General features: G+C 47.9%; 1 long non-coding RNA gene across 2 annotated transcripts in view; it reads left to right on the plus strand.

The window, feature by feature from the left end:
• LOC140430588 (uncharacterized) overlaps positions 1-15,703 on the plus strand; it is a 92,402-nt gene that overhangs the window by 56,666 nt on the left and 20,033 nt on the right. The window contains exon 3 of one of the 2 annotated variants that reach the window (XR_011949464.1): positions 1,253-2,434. The exons of the other annotated variant lie outside the window; for it this stretch is intronic. This is a non-coding gene — a long non-coding RNA (uncharacterized lncRNA). Of the gene's footprint in view, positions 1-1,252; positions 2,435-15,703 lie in introns of those variants that run through there. 2 annotated transcript variants of the gene reach the window in all.

Here is a 15,703-nt window from a genome sequence, read left to right on the forward strand (position 1 = left end):
CGGCGTTGCGTAAAGGACGTCACCCGCGCATGCGGCCTCCCCGCGGCCGCCCCTCAAGAAGATGGCGGATCAGAGGAAAGGAGGTCCTCCTTCAGAGAGGCCCGCCCGCTAATCGGTGGGCACCGATCGGGGTCAGACCCCTTTTGACCCACCCCCCCCCGGTGCAGGAACCCCCCTCGCCACTCCACAGGCCGCCCCCCCCAGTGTTCCCACGCTGTTCCCGTCGGCAGCGACCAGGTGTGGATGCCGCCGGCGGGAACCTGTCATGTTGGGCAGGCCGCTCGGCCCATCCGGGCCGGAGAATCGCCGCTCGCCCATTACCAACGGCAAGCGGCGATTCTCCCTGCAGCCAGCCGTGATTCGCGCTGTGCCGGTTTGTGGGGGGGGTGGTGGGAGAATCGCGTGCAGGTGTCGGGACGGCGTTGGGGGGGAGAATTCCGCACAGGATTTATATTTGTTGAAATAACATGTGGACTTCCCTTGATGTTCTCAACTGACTCGAGAGAATGAAATCTGGGTTTGAGGATGGAATAATGTCAAGTGAAAGGTCCATGAGAGCACTCACAAAATGTGAAATTAGAAAGGCGCAAACATGGTTGGATGGATGTATGGTGGCAGATCAATGGCTCTGATAACCATATAACACAGTGGGAGGTGTGGTTGAAGACAGAGGCAGCAGAATGCAATTATATTTCTCTCCAGTTGAATTTAAAAACTAGCCAGTTTGACACTTACTTTACAACTGGATGGAAGTTAGCATTTATTTCCATATCTACAAACACTTGAGAACATAGCTTCATCTTTAAATGCATGAAATATTTATACTGATTCTTTAATAGTATAGTTTAGTGCTGTAAAGGAGAACAGATTTCCTGATTGTGTCTGTGTGTGTGTACCAATGTCATGGTAACCTTGTAACATCAATGTTGAAAGGCAGCATTTAATAATTATAACTACCTTGTGGAAAATATGCTGCTGTAAATTATTTTTCCAACTATACATGGGCAGTACTCAGGTCGCTTCTTGACCTTCTGTGTTCAAAGAGTGAACTTGAACAGGGAAGGGTCATAAAATGTTCTACTAATGGTGGATGGACACTGAAATGAGGACGATAACTAGAATTGAATAATTGTTTTTATGTGGGGCGAGAGTAATCATTGCTTGTCCTTTTGTTTAAAGGCGTACCGTTAAACATGATAAAAATGCATCAATTTTATGAATGTATTCATGAAGACTCATCCTTCCTATACAGCAGCAAGACCTGGACAATATCAGAGCTTGGGCTAACAAGTGACATGTAACATTCGCCCCAAACATGTGCCAGGCAATGACCATCTCCTACAAGAGAGGATCGAACCACCTCCCTTTGACATTCAATGGCATTACCATCACTGGATCCCCCACACTCAACATCCTGGAAGTTACCATTGATCAGATACTAAACTGGACTAGCCACATTAATACTGTGGCTACCAGGGCAGGTCAAAGACTCGGAATCCTACAGCGAGTAACTCACCTCCAGACGCCCCAAAGCCTGTCTACCTTCTGCAAGGCAAAAGTTAGGATTGTAATGGAATACACTCCACTTGCCTGGATTGAATGCAGCTCCAACAACACTCAAGAAGCTTAACACCATCCAGGAAAATGATTGCTCCCTCTTCCACAAACATTCAATGCCTCCACCACCGACGAACAGTGGTAGCAGTTTAAACCATCTACAAGATGCACTATAGGAACTCACCAAGGTTCCTTTGGCATCTAGTAGGACAAAAATGGCAGAGACCTGGGAACACCACAACCTGGATGTTGCCTTCACGTCACTCGCCACTCTGACTTGGAAATATATCATTGTTCATTCACTGCCATTGTGTCAAAATCCTAGAATTCCCTATCTGACAGCACTGTGGGGTGTACCTACATCTCAGGAATTGCAATTATTAAAGGAGACAGCTCACCACCACCTTCTGAAGGGCAACTAGGGATGGGAAATGAATGCTGGTCTAGCCAGCGAAGCCCACACCCCGGAAACAAATTTTAAAAACTTGGTACTCCAGTATAAATGATGATAACTGTGGAAATGCCCTAATTGCTTTGCACAAAATGATGCAAGTTACTTAGCAGTTTGGAATTCTAAGCAGAGGGAAGGATGCTGTAAATGCACATTGACCCATAAAGACTGAGCTACAAATCAGTAATCTTTTCTATGAGGTCCAAAATGAAATGGTGATTCGTGAATGTATTTATCTTTACTGGCAATTTGTAAACTTGGTTTATCATTGCTCAGTGCAATTTTTCATTTAGTCTTAGAGCACAGAATGAATAAATAAATCAATGGATGTGGTTAATGTAATTTCAATAATCTGTGTTTAAAGATACTTAGCACCTGGAATTCATGGAACAACTTGTATCATATCAATAAAAACATTCATCCGTATTGCACATCCAACAGAGTAAACAATCTATTTCATTTTGGAAAATGGAACATTGAAGGAGAGATTAGGAGGTGCTAACTCTCAAAGAGGTGGATTTTTAGCAAGAGGATAATCGGCGTGAGCCGCAGTGTAGTTTGGGGAGTGGATTCCAGAGCATGGGACCTAAATTGCTGAAGTCATCATCTGGCACCGTGCTAAGTGGCATGTTTAGCTGAATGTGAAGCTAGGTTGTCCAAGAATTCCCGCAAACCCTCCCCATTCCGATATAAAATAAATGTGGGCTACTGACCCCATTCCTGACTACGAATCCCTTCTATCCGGCGACTGCTCGCCGTTAACAAGATACTCCCTGTCTCTGGCCTGAGAGTCTATCACTTTTTCCAGCCTCATTTATGCCATGGCCTCTGCAAAGCCAACTTTGGCTGGTCTTCAAAGGCATTTCATCTGCAGCATGCCAGAATCATGGAAATGAACCCCAAAGTATAATATCAGGGGTGAACCAGCCCACTATTGAGGTACAGAGATAGAACTTAGAAGCTCAAACGTTCTCAAAAATGGGCATGCCAAGCCTTCTGGTTGCATTAAAGGATAAAAGCAAATTACTGCAGATGCTGGAATCTGAAACCAAAGAGAAAATGCTGGAAAATCTCAGCAGGTCTGGCAGCGTCTGTAGGGAGAGAAAGGAGCTAACGTTTCGAGTCCAGATGACCCTTTGTCAAAGCCCTGGATGCATGTTTTGCTAATCCACCAGTCCACTTAATCGGAGGTCAAATGGGTGTCATATTTTGTACAAATAGGGAAAGGCTGAATTTTGCGAAGACTAAGAGCACCAGCTGAACAAAATAGAAAAATTACCATTATTCTTTACGAAAGAATATACAAAATTCCCCCACTTAAAACTGCTGACATGCCGGTCACATTATGTGAATGCAGGAGTGGCTGCGTTTTCACAAACTCTGGCTGTACTTGTCTTTTAATCCTTCTTTTACCCTGATGCACATCCCATAATTACTTGCACGATGTCCCTGGAAGATCCTGGCTGGATTTTGATGATGAGGAGCTGAAATAAGTCAAAGAAATCCTCATTTGTTTGAGGTGATTGAGGCCCAGTTGCAGCAGCGGTTTTGGTGTCAAGCGGGCCTATACCTGTGCAGTGCTATCGGCATCAATATGCTGCCTGCCATTGTAAATGATGTTGTGGGCGATGATCCCGGCTCCATGGAGTAGGTTTTTGGTGCTCAATTTGCTGAAATGCTCATTTACATATGTTCTTCTGGTTGACGCCCAGTGAGGGCGTGTACGAGATTGTGTCAGGTGTCCCGGGCTTGGAGCATCGCGCTCCATTTGGTGCCCGGCACAATCCCGTTTAGGGGATCGCCCGCTATTCTCCAGGAATAACAGGAGGTGCAGCGGGCACAATGCAGGGGAAGAATCACACCCAAATCTCATAATTACAACTACTTTCTCAAAGGTGGCAATAAAGCTTATATAGCTTTCTAATTTGATGGTTTACCCCTTGTCCTTGTAAATACCCACAAGAGGACTTGAAATTGCTGCGGCCAATTCTTTCATAAACCTGAATAGAAAATTGGCCGAGGCAGGAACCTTGTCAGTGCAGTCACAATCTCTAGTGAAGTCTGGGAATCAAACAAGGTTGTGTCATTCCACAAAACCTCCCTTGTTCTCACTACAATACTACATCTCAACTTCAACAAGCTACCCACAGCCATGGAGATAATTTACAGAACCAATAGGAAACTGTTCAACCTATGCCATTGTCGGTCCAAAATCCATATCACTCCAATTTCAGTCATTCGACTCAAGTATGCAGGTAACACTTGTGCGTGCACTGACTCAGAAACTGAGTGCTGAGTCATTGTCAACTCCTTCCCCAAAGCATATGAGCAAATTGGCCTTTTACTAAACATTCGTAAAACTAAGGTCCTTTTCCAACCATCTCACACAGCACACTTCCCACTGATTACGATCAGTGACGAGATCTTGAAAAATGTGGACCACTTCTCACATCTTAGGCGCCAGCTCTCGACAAAGGCAAACTGATGCAAAGTTTATCAGTGCGGCTGCTCAGCCTTTTGCCAACTGAGAATTATTTGAGGGCCAGGATCTGAAATCCAAGACACGGTTTACCAGGAATATTGACGCTGCACACCTCTATGCTTCAGATACTTGGACAGCCTACAGCAAGCAGTAAAAGCACTGATGATGTACTATCAGCAGTACCTTTGTAAGATCTTCCAAATCTGATGGCAAGAAGGGCTATTGAACAGCAGCATACTAATACAAGCCAACATGCCCAGGTTCAAGGCACTAATTATTCCCAGACAGTTGCACTGGGTAGGATACGTACCTGACACCAAACTCCCAAAGTAACTGCCCTACACGGAACTCAGTCACGGCAGCAGATTCCCAAGAGGACAGCGGAGACACTTCAGAAATATCCTCAAGGCATCCCAGAAGAGGTCAAACATTCCCAGTGATTCATTGGAATCCCTGACCAATTACCAAACAAAATGGAGACATTTGATTCGGGAAGCTACAGAACACATCAGTCAGGAACATACAAAGTCAAGGCATCAGAGAGAGAGCTTTCTACTCCACCCTCCACCAAACGCCCCCTGACCCGCATGTGACATAGTCTATGTATCACACATACATCTTATCAGCCTCCTCAAAACCCATCGAACCAAGTGGAAGCAAGGTGTCTTCAATCCTGAGCGACTGCCTAAGAAGGATGTACCTTAACCTTCAAAAGCCTCCCCAAACATGTCCTCTCTTGTGATTTACTTTTTTTCAGTTAACATTCAGCATTGAAAGTTAAGCAATTCATCTGTCTTCAGACTCCATTTCCCCTAATGTCATGCCACCATTTTCATTGTCTTTGCATCTTCTGTTTACTCCTGACAGACTGGAAGAATTTTTCTTCCAACTACGTTTCCCTGCTGATCTCCCATGGCAGCTATTATCAGTATTTTGGCATTGCCTGGCCTATCTTTAGAGATCTCACTAACCTTTCCTTTTCCTAAACATTTGAGATTGTTTTATGCTTTCTTTCCCTCCCTAATGCCTTTCACAACCAAATTTCAGGACATTATCATCACTTGATCCCAAATGTTTCTTTACTTCTATTTTGCTTATGGTTCCAATTCATTGGAACCAAAATCAAAATGCATTACATTTTGTGTTTTCCTTAATGTTTTAGTAATGAGTCCTTCACATTTTTCAATAAATTCCCACTCAAGGGACTGTCGCATCGTCACTCCAGTCACTATGAAGAAAACTGAAATCCCCAGGAATACGACTGAATACTTGACATTTAGCTAAATTATTATCTTTCATCTTATATAAACCACATCAGTGCCCCTTTCATTACTTAGTGACCCATTTCATGTAGTCTGTTGCAGAGGGTTTAAAGTAGATTGGCAGAGGAATGCGAACCTGACCGGGAGTTCCGATTCAAGGGAAGCAAAACTCGGGCATTTAGGCAAGTACCAAATAGGCTCAGAATAGAGAATAATATTAAAAATAATATTTTAAAAAGCAGAATTAAAGGCACTCGATCTGAATGCTCGTAGCAGTCGCAGAAGGTTTGATGATTTGAATGCAAAGGTTGAAGTAAAAATGTTGGAAACATGGCTAAAGGATGACCAAGAACTGAATAGGCAAGGATATTTTACATTTAGGAGGGGTAGGAAAAAATGAAAAGGAGGTGGGGTAGCACTCTTAATAAGGGACAAGATTGTTATATTAATAAAAGAGGATCTTAGATGGAAGGATCAAGATGTAGAATCAGTTTGGGAAGAGCTAAGAAACAGCAAGGGACAGCAAACACTGTTGGGAGTTGTTTATAGGCTAGCAAAGAGTAGTACTAATGTTGGGCATGGTATAACACATGAACTTTGAGATGCATTTAATGTGGATAATAATGGGCGACTTTAATTTACATGGAGACTGGGTCAACCAAATCAGAACTAATTCTCTGAAGGAGGAATTCTTGGTGTGTATACGAGATGGGTTTCTGGAGCAGTACATTGAGGAGCCAGTCAGGGATTGGGCTCGTTTGGATTTAGTGCTGCTTAATGAGAAAGGTCTAATTAATATCTTGCTGTAAAGGAGTCTTTGGGAAATAGTGACCATAAAATGTCGAATTTTGCATTATGTTTGAATGCGATATAGTTCACTCTGAAACGAGGATCTTAAATCTGAAGAAAGGAAATTATGAAAGTATGAGGACCAAGTTAGCTACAATGGATTTGGAAATGCACAAAATGATGTGATGGTAGACAGGCAATGGTTAGTATTTAAGGAATACTACAACGGACGACAACAGATATACATTACTTTAAGGCACACATACCCAAAAGGAAAGGTAAATCAACCATGCTTAATGAAAGAAGTTAAAGACTGGGTTAGAAGTGCCTTAAAAGGATGTCAGAAAAAATATAAAGCCAGAGCACTGGGAGCAATTTAGAACCCAGAAAAGGAGGACCAAGAAAGTGATTTAAAGAAAGGAGGAGAATAGGAATACAAACTAGCAAGGAACAAAAAATAGACTAAAAGCTTTTTTAGGTATATCAAAAAGAAGAGAATAAACTCGGACAAATGTGGGTCTATTACAGTGTGGTCAAGAGAATTTATAGTGGGTAACAGGGAAATAGTGAACAAACCAAAGTTACTTTGTGTTCATGGAAGAAGATACAGAAAATCTCCCAGAAATACCATGCAACCAAGGCACTTTTGAAACTGAGGAATTCAAAGAAATTGGTATTAGCAAAGAGATAATACTTGAAAAGTAACTAGATTGAAGGTTCGTAAATCTCCTGGACCATACGAGTTTCACCCCAGAATGTTGAAAGAGGTGGGGCTAAAAAGATGATGGATGCATTGGTGGTTATCTTTCAACATTCTTTAGATTTGGGAGAGGTTCTTGCAGACTGGGAAGTAGCAAATGTAACCCCATTATTTAAGAAGGGAGGGAGAGAGTGCACAGAGTACCACAGGCCTCTTAATTTTACATTGGTAATTGCAAAAATGTTAAAATCTACTATAAAGGATGTGAGAACTGAACATTTAGAAAATAATGGTAAAATTGGGCACAGTAAACATGGATTTCTGAAAGGGAAATCATGTTTAACAAACTTGTTGGATTTTATTGGAGGATATTACTTGGAGCATTGATAAGAGAAAACCAGTGGATGCGGTGTATTGGATTTTTGTTACGGTCCCCCACCGGGGGTTAGTAATTGAAATTAGAGTGCGTGGGATTGTGGGAATATACTGGTATAGAGTGAGAATTGTTTCTTCTTATTTGTTCATGGGACGTGGGGGTCGCTGGCTGAACCAGCATTTATTTCCCATCCCTAATTGCCCTTGAGGGGTCAGTTAAGAGTCAACCACATTGCTGTGGGTCTGGATCACATGTAGGCCAGACCAGGTAAGGATGACAGATTTCCTTCCCGAAAGGACATCAGTGAACCAGATGGGTTTTTACGACAATCGACAATGGTTTCATGGTCATCGTGAGACTTTAATTGCAGATTTTTAAAATTGAATTCAAATTTCACCATCTGCAGTGGCAGGATTTGAACCTGGACCCCGAGAGCATTACTCGGGATCTCTGGTTTACTAGTCCAGTGACAATACCACTACGCCACCCCAGACAGAAAGCAAAGAGTAGGAATAAACTCATCATTCTCAGGATAGCAGGCTGTTACTAGTGGGGCACGGCAAGGATCAGTGCTAGGTCCACAGCTGTCCGCAACCTATTTAATGAAAAACATTTTTTACTCCATTCTTAAAGTTACAATGCTTAGAGTGGACAGGGCAAGCCCTTATCCATCTCATTGATTGCTCCAAGAATCAAATCAAATTCAAATTGAATCCAATCTCCACAAAAGAGACAGCTCCAAGATCCAAGCTGGCATGAAAAGGCATTGTACCTCATCTTGGGGTTGATCTGACGCTCCATCTTCGCCAAAATAAATCATATGGATGTGTGAACCAATTGTAATACTTCCAAATTTGCTGATGACACAAAACTGGGTGGGAACATACACTGTGAGGAGGATGCATGGAGGCTTCAAGGGGACTTGAACAGGCTAAGTGAATTCACTGGAGTATGCAAATGAAATATAATGTGAATAAGCAAGAAGCTGTTCACTTTGGTAGAAAAAACAATATTTCTTCGGTGGAGATAGGTTGGGAAGTATGGGTGTCCAAAGGGATCTGTGTGTCCTTGTTCATGAGGTTACTAAAGGCATGCAGTGTAGCAAGTAATTAGGAAGGCTATTGGTATGATAGCCTCCATCGTAAGTGGGTGTGAGTACAGGAGTAAAGATATCTTGCTGCAAATGTACAAAGCCTTGGTAAGACCTCACCTGGAGTATTTTTGGTCCAATTGTGGTCCCTGTCTAAGGAGGATATACTTGCCATAGAGGGAGTGCAATGGAGGTTAACTATATTAATACCTGGGATGGGGGAATTGTTTTATGAGGGGATATTGAGGAGACTGGGTCTGTCTTCCCTAGAGTTTCAAAAAATGAGGGGTGACTTTATTGAAATTTACAAAATTCTTCCAGGTCTCACCAGTGTGGGTGTAGATAAGAGGTTGGAATCTCCATTGCCTGACGCCAGGTGTGGAAATTTAATCGGGCGGAGAATATTGGGTGGAGCAAAAATCGGAATTTGTGCCCAGTGCCGATTCTGACGGGATGCTCTGGTCCCCTGCTGGGGGTGACAGTGAGGTTTGCGCCCCCTGCTGGAGGTGTGAAGGAGGCGCTGCATCAAGGCACATGTATACCATCGATGCTTGCCCTTCGAGGAGCTGCCGAACCGCATGTGTCAACGCCAACTCTGGCTCATCAGGGAGACCATGCACCACCTGTGCCAGATAGTCGCCCACCTGGCACCGGAGGGGTATGGAGGAGGACACCTGCTCACGATGACTGTCAGGGTGACAATTGCCGTGAACTTTTATGTTTCTGTTCATTCCAGGGCTCGAGCAGGTACATGTGTGGGATCACGCAAACGTTCACACACAGGTGGGTCCATGCTGTGACAGATGCCCTATGCGCCTGGGCATCGGATTATATCACTTTCAACCTGGACCAGGACCAACAAGATGCTGAGGCAGCAGTGCTCGCTGCCATTGCTGGCATGCCCCAGGTCCAGGGGCTGATAGATGGCACACATGTCGCCTACGAGCACTGGTTCAACAGGGGTGCCGTTCATCAATAGGAAGGTAATCTAGGAAGGTCTTCCACTCCATGAAGGTGCAGTTGGAGTGTGACCACCAGCTGCACATTATCCATGCCCGATACCCAGGCAGCATGCACAACGCATATTCCCTGGCGCACTCTGAGTTTCCCGGCATCTTCGAAGTGGTGCTCCCTCAGGTGGGCAACAAGGGTTACCTGCTGAGGTCATGGCTATGATGCCTGTGCAGAAGCCCCAGACTGATGTGGAGACCTGTCATAATGACGCCCATTCAGCAACCAGGAGCATCATTGAACATCTGGTGCATCAGCATCCTCAAGATGAGCTTCAGATGCTTGGATCGATCTTATGGGGCTCTCCAATATAGCTCCAGGAAAGCCCCTGGGGGGCCTATTGTATCCTGCACAACATCACACAGCAAAGGGGCGACATGCTGGAGGAGGAGGAAGAGCGGCAGGCCTCATCAGATGAAGAGGATTAGGAGGGTGTCCTGGAGGATCCTGGTGTGGCCAGCAGTGCCATGGCAGGTCACCGAACATGTGATCTAGGGCCCAACGCAGGAGACAACCTCTTGATTTACACACAAGGAGGCCTGGCCACCGGCAGCTCCGCCACTCTGACCCACATCTCCATTCTCCTCTGCTTAACTACCTCCTCCAACAAACAGAATCCGCTTTTCCCTATCCCACCTCTCCACCCCACAACTTCATTCCCCCTCCCAAACAGAATCCCCTTCCCCATAACCTCTCACTCCTTCCCTCTCACTCAATCCTTCACCCCACCGTCCCTCTCACTCAGTCCTTCGCTTCACCTTCCCCCTCGCCTTCCACTCATTCCCACTACCATCGCTCCCATGCCCCTTCCGAAGGTCCTACCAGCATCACCACAGGGTGTTGGTCCTCGGTTTGCGGTATCAGTGGGTCCTACCCACGGGACAGAGGGTGATGACAACTCGCTGTGAGATGAGCTCTGGTGCTTCTTATTGTTTGACACAGTCTGACTCCTGCCTTTTGAATAATATTTCACTGTTTGCCCAGGTGACCCTGGGTGGGGGGAGGAGGGGGGGTGGTAAGGCAGGCTCACACTTCTAGCCCCATGCCCTGCCACTTCTGTCTGAGGGTGTCACCAGGTGGGAAATTCATGTGTCATGGGGGACCTGCCCAGCCCTATCCTCCACCCCCCACCTGGAAGATGCTCTACACCCAGGCCCAGCCCATCCCTCACACCCTTCAGACAGTTAGAGGCAGGTCGGACTGGTGGAGCAAACGTGTTTAATGGTGACTATGTACAATGGTTTGCCCTAACTCATCTGTCTACTACGCTATGTCAACGTAAGTGTCATCTATCTTCCTTATCTTGTGTGGCCTACCTCTCCTTCGAGATGTTGCCCCAGTCAGCACTTCAGAGGTGGAGGTGGCCTGTTGTGTGTCTTGCCCTCTGACCTGTGATACCCTTGATGGCCGTCCTCTGGAGGGCCTGGACACAGATGGGCCCATCCGACTTTCAGGTGTCACAGGTGACGACGTGTCAGCCTGTTCTGCCTGCAGCCCATCAATGTGCCAGCGGGGGGGATTCGCAAATGTTGAGGTCAGAATCACAGAATCACAGCAAAATGCAGGGCAGAAAAGGCCCTGTGGCCCATCAAATCTGCACCGCCGCATGAAAGGCACCTGATCTGCCAATCCTAATCTCATTTGCCAGCACTTGGCCCATTGCCTCGAATGTTAAGACGTGCCAAAAGCACATGCAGGTAGTCTTTAAAGGATGTGAGGCAACCCGCCTCTACTACCCTCCCAGGCAGTGCATTCCAGAGCGTCATTACCCTCTGGGTAAAAACGTCGTCACCTGTGACATCTCAAATCCCTCCTGAACCTCCCGCCCCTCACCTTGAACTTGTGCCCCCTTGTAACTGACCCTTCAATTAAGGGGAACAGCTGTTCCCTATCCACCCTGTCCATACCCCTCATAATCTCGTACACCTAGATCGCCCCTCAGTCTTCTCTGTCCAGCGAAAACAATCCAAGCCTATCCAACCTCTATTCATAATCTAATGTTCCATCCCAGGCAACATCCTGGTGAAACGCCTCTCTACCCGCTCCAGTGCAATCACACCCTTCCTATAATGTAGCGACCAGAACTACACACAGTACTCCAGCTGTGGCCTCACCAATGTTCAATATAACTCCAACATGGGGCGAAATTCTCCGGAAACGGTGTGATGTCCGCCGACTGGCGCCCAAAACGGCGCAAATCAGACGGGCATTGCGCCGCCCCAAAGGTGCGGAATGCTCCGCATCTTTGGGGGCCGAGCCCCAACATTGAGGGGCCAGGCCGGCGCCGGACGAATTTCCGCCCCGCCAGCTGGCGGAAAAGGCCTTTGGTGCCCCGCCAGCTGGCGCGGAAATGACATCTCCAGGCGGCGCATGCGCGGGAGCGTCAGCAGCCGCTGGCAGCATTCCCGCGCATGCGCAGTGGAGGGAGTCTCTTCCGCCTCCGCCATGGTGGAGACCTTGGCAGAGGCGGAAGGGAAAGAGTGCCCCCACGGCACAGGCCCGCTCGCGGATCGGTGGGCCCCGATCGCGGGCCAGGCCACCGTGGGGGCACCCCCCGGGGCCAGATCGCCCCGCGACCCCCCCAGGATCCCGGAGCCCGCCCGCGCCGCCTTGTCCTGCCGGTAAGGTAGGTGATTTAATTTACGCCGGCGGGACAGGCATTTTAGCGGCGGGACTTCGGCCCATTCGGGCCGGAGAATCGAGCGGGGGGGCCCGCCAACCGGCGCGGCGCGATTCCCGCCCCCGCCGAATATCCGGTGCCGGAGACTTCGGCAACCGGCGGGGGCGAGATTCACGCCAGCCTCCGGCGATTCTCCGACCCGGCGGGGGGGTTGGAGAATTTCGCCCATGATTTCCTTGCTTTTGTAATCTGTGCCACGATTAATAAAGGCAAGTGCACCACATGCCTTTTTCACCACCCTATTAACCTGCCCTTCTGCCTTCAGAGACCAATTTACAAACACGCCAAGGTTGCCTTGTTCCTCAGGACAGTGTGGTGCCCTTCATTGAATATTTCCTTGTCAAATTGCTCCTTCCAAAGTTTAACACTCACACTTATCAGGATTAAATTCCATCTGCCACCGTTCTGCCCATTTGACCATCCTCTCCATATCTTCCTGCAACCCAAGACACTCAGCCTCACTGTGAACCACCAGGACTATCTTTGTATCATCCGCAAACTTACTGATCCTACCCCCATAGTCATCAAATTCTTTCCTGTTACCCTAGCGGGAACATGTGGGACCTGTAACCTCCCCATTTCCTCTTTGAACACCCCCCACTGCTCTTCTGTAGGTCTCCCCACCAGTAACTTGTTCCAATCTACCTTGGTCAGATCCTGCCTTATTTTACAAAAGTATGCTCTCCTCGAATCAAAGACCTTTTTTGCAGTTTGTCTATTTCTTTGTCCATAACAAACTTAAATTGCACCATGTTGTGGTCGCTATCACTAACATGCTCCCCACGATCACATCAACCACCTGTCTGGCTTCATTCCCCAGAATTAGGTCCAACGTGCACCGACCCTTGTTGGACCCTCCACATGTTGAGCTAAAAGGTTCTCTTGTATACATTTTACGAACTCTGCTCCATCTAACCCCTGAACACAATGACTATCCAGTTAATGTTATAAAAGTTGAAATCACCCACTATAATTACTTTATTATTATTTTTACACACTTCTGCAAATTGCGCACATGTTTGCTCCTCAATTTCCCGCGGACTCTCTGTGGGTCTATAATAAACACCTAGCAATGTGGCTGTCCCTTTTTTATTCCTAAGCTCTACCAACAAAGCTTCATTTAACACCACCCCAAGATACCATCTCTCCTTATTGCAGTAATTGACTCCTTAACTAATCATGCAATGCCTCCCCCTCTTTTTGCCCCCTCCCCTGCCCCCCCTGAACATTCTGTATCCAGGGATGTTAAGCTGCCAAACCTGCCCCTCCATCAAGTACGTCTCCATGATGGCTACTATATCTTAATTCGATATGTCAACCCTCGCCCTTAACTCATCTGTTTTACCTGTAATACTCCGGCCATTCAGTCTCATCTTACTCTCCTGAAACTTACTACCGCTATCTTACTCTCCTGAAACTTACTACTGCTGTCTTACTCTCCTGAAACTTAGTACCGCTGTCATACTCTCCTGAAACTTACTACCGCTGTCTTACTCTCCTGAAACTTACTACCGCTATCTTACTCTCCTGAAACTTACTACCGCTGTCTTACTCTCCTGAAACTTGCTACCGCTATCTTACTCTCCTGAAACTTACTACCGCTGTCTTACTCTCCTGAAACTTACTACCGCTGTCTTACTCTCCTGAAACTTACTACCGCTATCTTACTCTCCTGAAACTTACTACCGCTGTCTTACTCTCCTGAAACTTACTACCGCTATCTTACTCTCCTGAAACTTACTACCGCTGTCTTACTCTCCTGAAACTTACTACCGCTGTCTTACTCTCCTGAAACTTACTACCGCTATCTTACTCTCCTGAAACTTACTACCGCTGTCTTACTCTCCTGAAACTTACTACCGCTGTCTTACTCTCCTGAAACTTATTTAATATATAATGTACCACAAATCATCGCTGTCTATCTCCCCTTTCAAAGATCACAGAACCGAGCCCCCAAATTATGTCACAACACCCTGGGCTAGTTTACAGTCAATTCCATCCCCACTTGACCCGGAGTCACAACACAGATGAAATTAGATTTTATATTATTACCTGTGGTTTTGGCTGAGTTAAATTTACCACAGTCACCAGGTTTGTAAAATTTAAACACAAGTAATCTTTTATTATTAACAGTAATAATTAAATAGGTTAAAAAAAAACTATCTACCACCTGGGGCGTCATTCTCCAACTCCCCAGCGGGTCGGAGAATGGCCGTTGGCCGCTGTGAATCCCGCCCCCGCCGGTTGCCGAAGTCTTCGAAGGGAGAAAGGTCGGCGGGGCGTTAATGTCGCCGCTGCCGTCGGAGAATGTCACGGGTCTGCGCAAGGCAGCCGATTTTCGGCCTGGCAATATTCTCCCTTCCGGATGGGCCGAAGTCCCGTCGACGTGATGACCGATCACGTTGACGTAAATTAAACCTCCTTTTCATCGGCGTGACCTTGTGCTCCAGGTTCACGCCGACCAGCGTGGAGGTGAGTGATGGCCTGGGGGGTTGGCTCTGGGCAGGCGATGGCGTGGCCGCAGTCTGAATGCGTGAGGAGAGGTGTGTCTCGGGTTGTGTGTGTGTGTGTGCGGCGGGGGGGGGGGGTGGTTAGAGTGGGCTGGGCTCCGGGGGAGTGCCGGGAGGGGGGTCTGTGCCGGGGAGGGGGATGGGGGGGGTCCGTGCCGGGGAGGGGGATGGGGTCCGTGCCGGGGTGGAGGTTGCGGGGGGGGTCCGTGCCGGGGTGGAGGTTGGGGGGGGTCCGTGCCGGGGAGGGGGATGGGGTGGGTCCGTGCCGGGGAGGGGGATGGGGGGTCTGTTCCGGGGAGGAGGTTGGGGTCCGTGACGGGGTGGAGGTTGGGGGGGGTCCGTGCCGGGGTGGAGGTTGGGGGGGTCCGTGCCGGGGAGGGGGATGGGGGGGGTCCGTGCCGGGGAGGGGGATGGGGGGTCCGTTCCGGGGAGGAGGTTGGGGTCCGTGCCAGGGTGGAGGTTGGGGGGGGGTCCGTGCCGGGGTGGGGGATGGGGGTCCATGCCGGGGTGGAGGTTGGGGTCCGTGCCGGGGTGGAGGTTGGGGGGGGGGTCCGTGCCGGGCAGGGGGATGTGAGGGCAAGTGAGTTGGTCCACCTGGCCAGGTGCCAGCCTCCAACAGTTGGACCCATGCGGTCCATGCCACCTGGCTGGGGGGAGGAGGGGATATGGGCAATGATGACATGTCATCGTTCCCCTCCCCCCCCATCAGGCCGTCATGTTTTCAGACCATCCAGCGATGTTGACCGCCGTGGCGGCAGCCGCTAATGTCTATGTTGCCCTGGATGAGGAGGAGGA

Source organism: Scyliorhinus torazame, chromosome 10, assembly GCF_047496885.1.
Source record: "Scyliorhinus torazame isolate Kashiwa2021f chromosome 10, sScyTor2.1, whole genome shotgun sequence".
Classification (NCBI taxonomy): domain Eukaryota; kingdom Metazoa; phylum Chordata; class Chondrichthyes; order Carcharhiniformes; family Scyliorhinidae; genus Scyliorhinus; species Scyliorhinus torazame.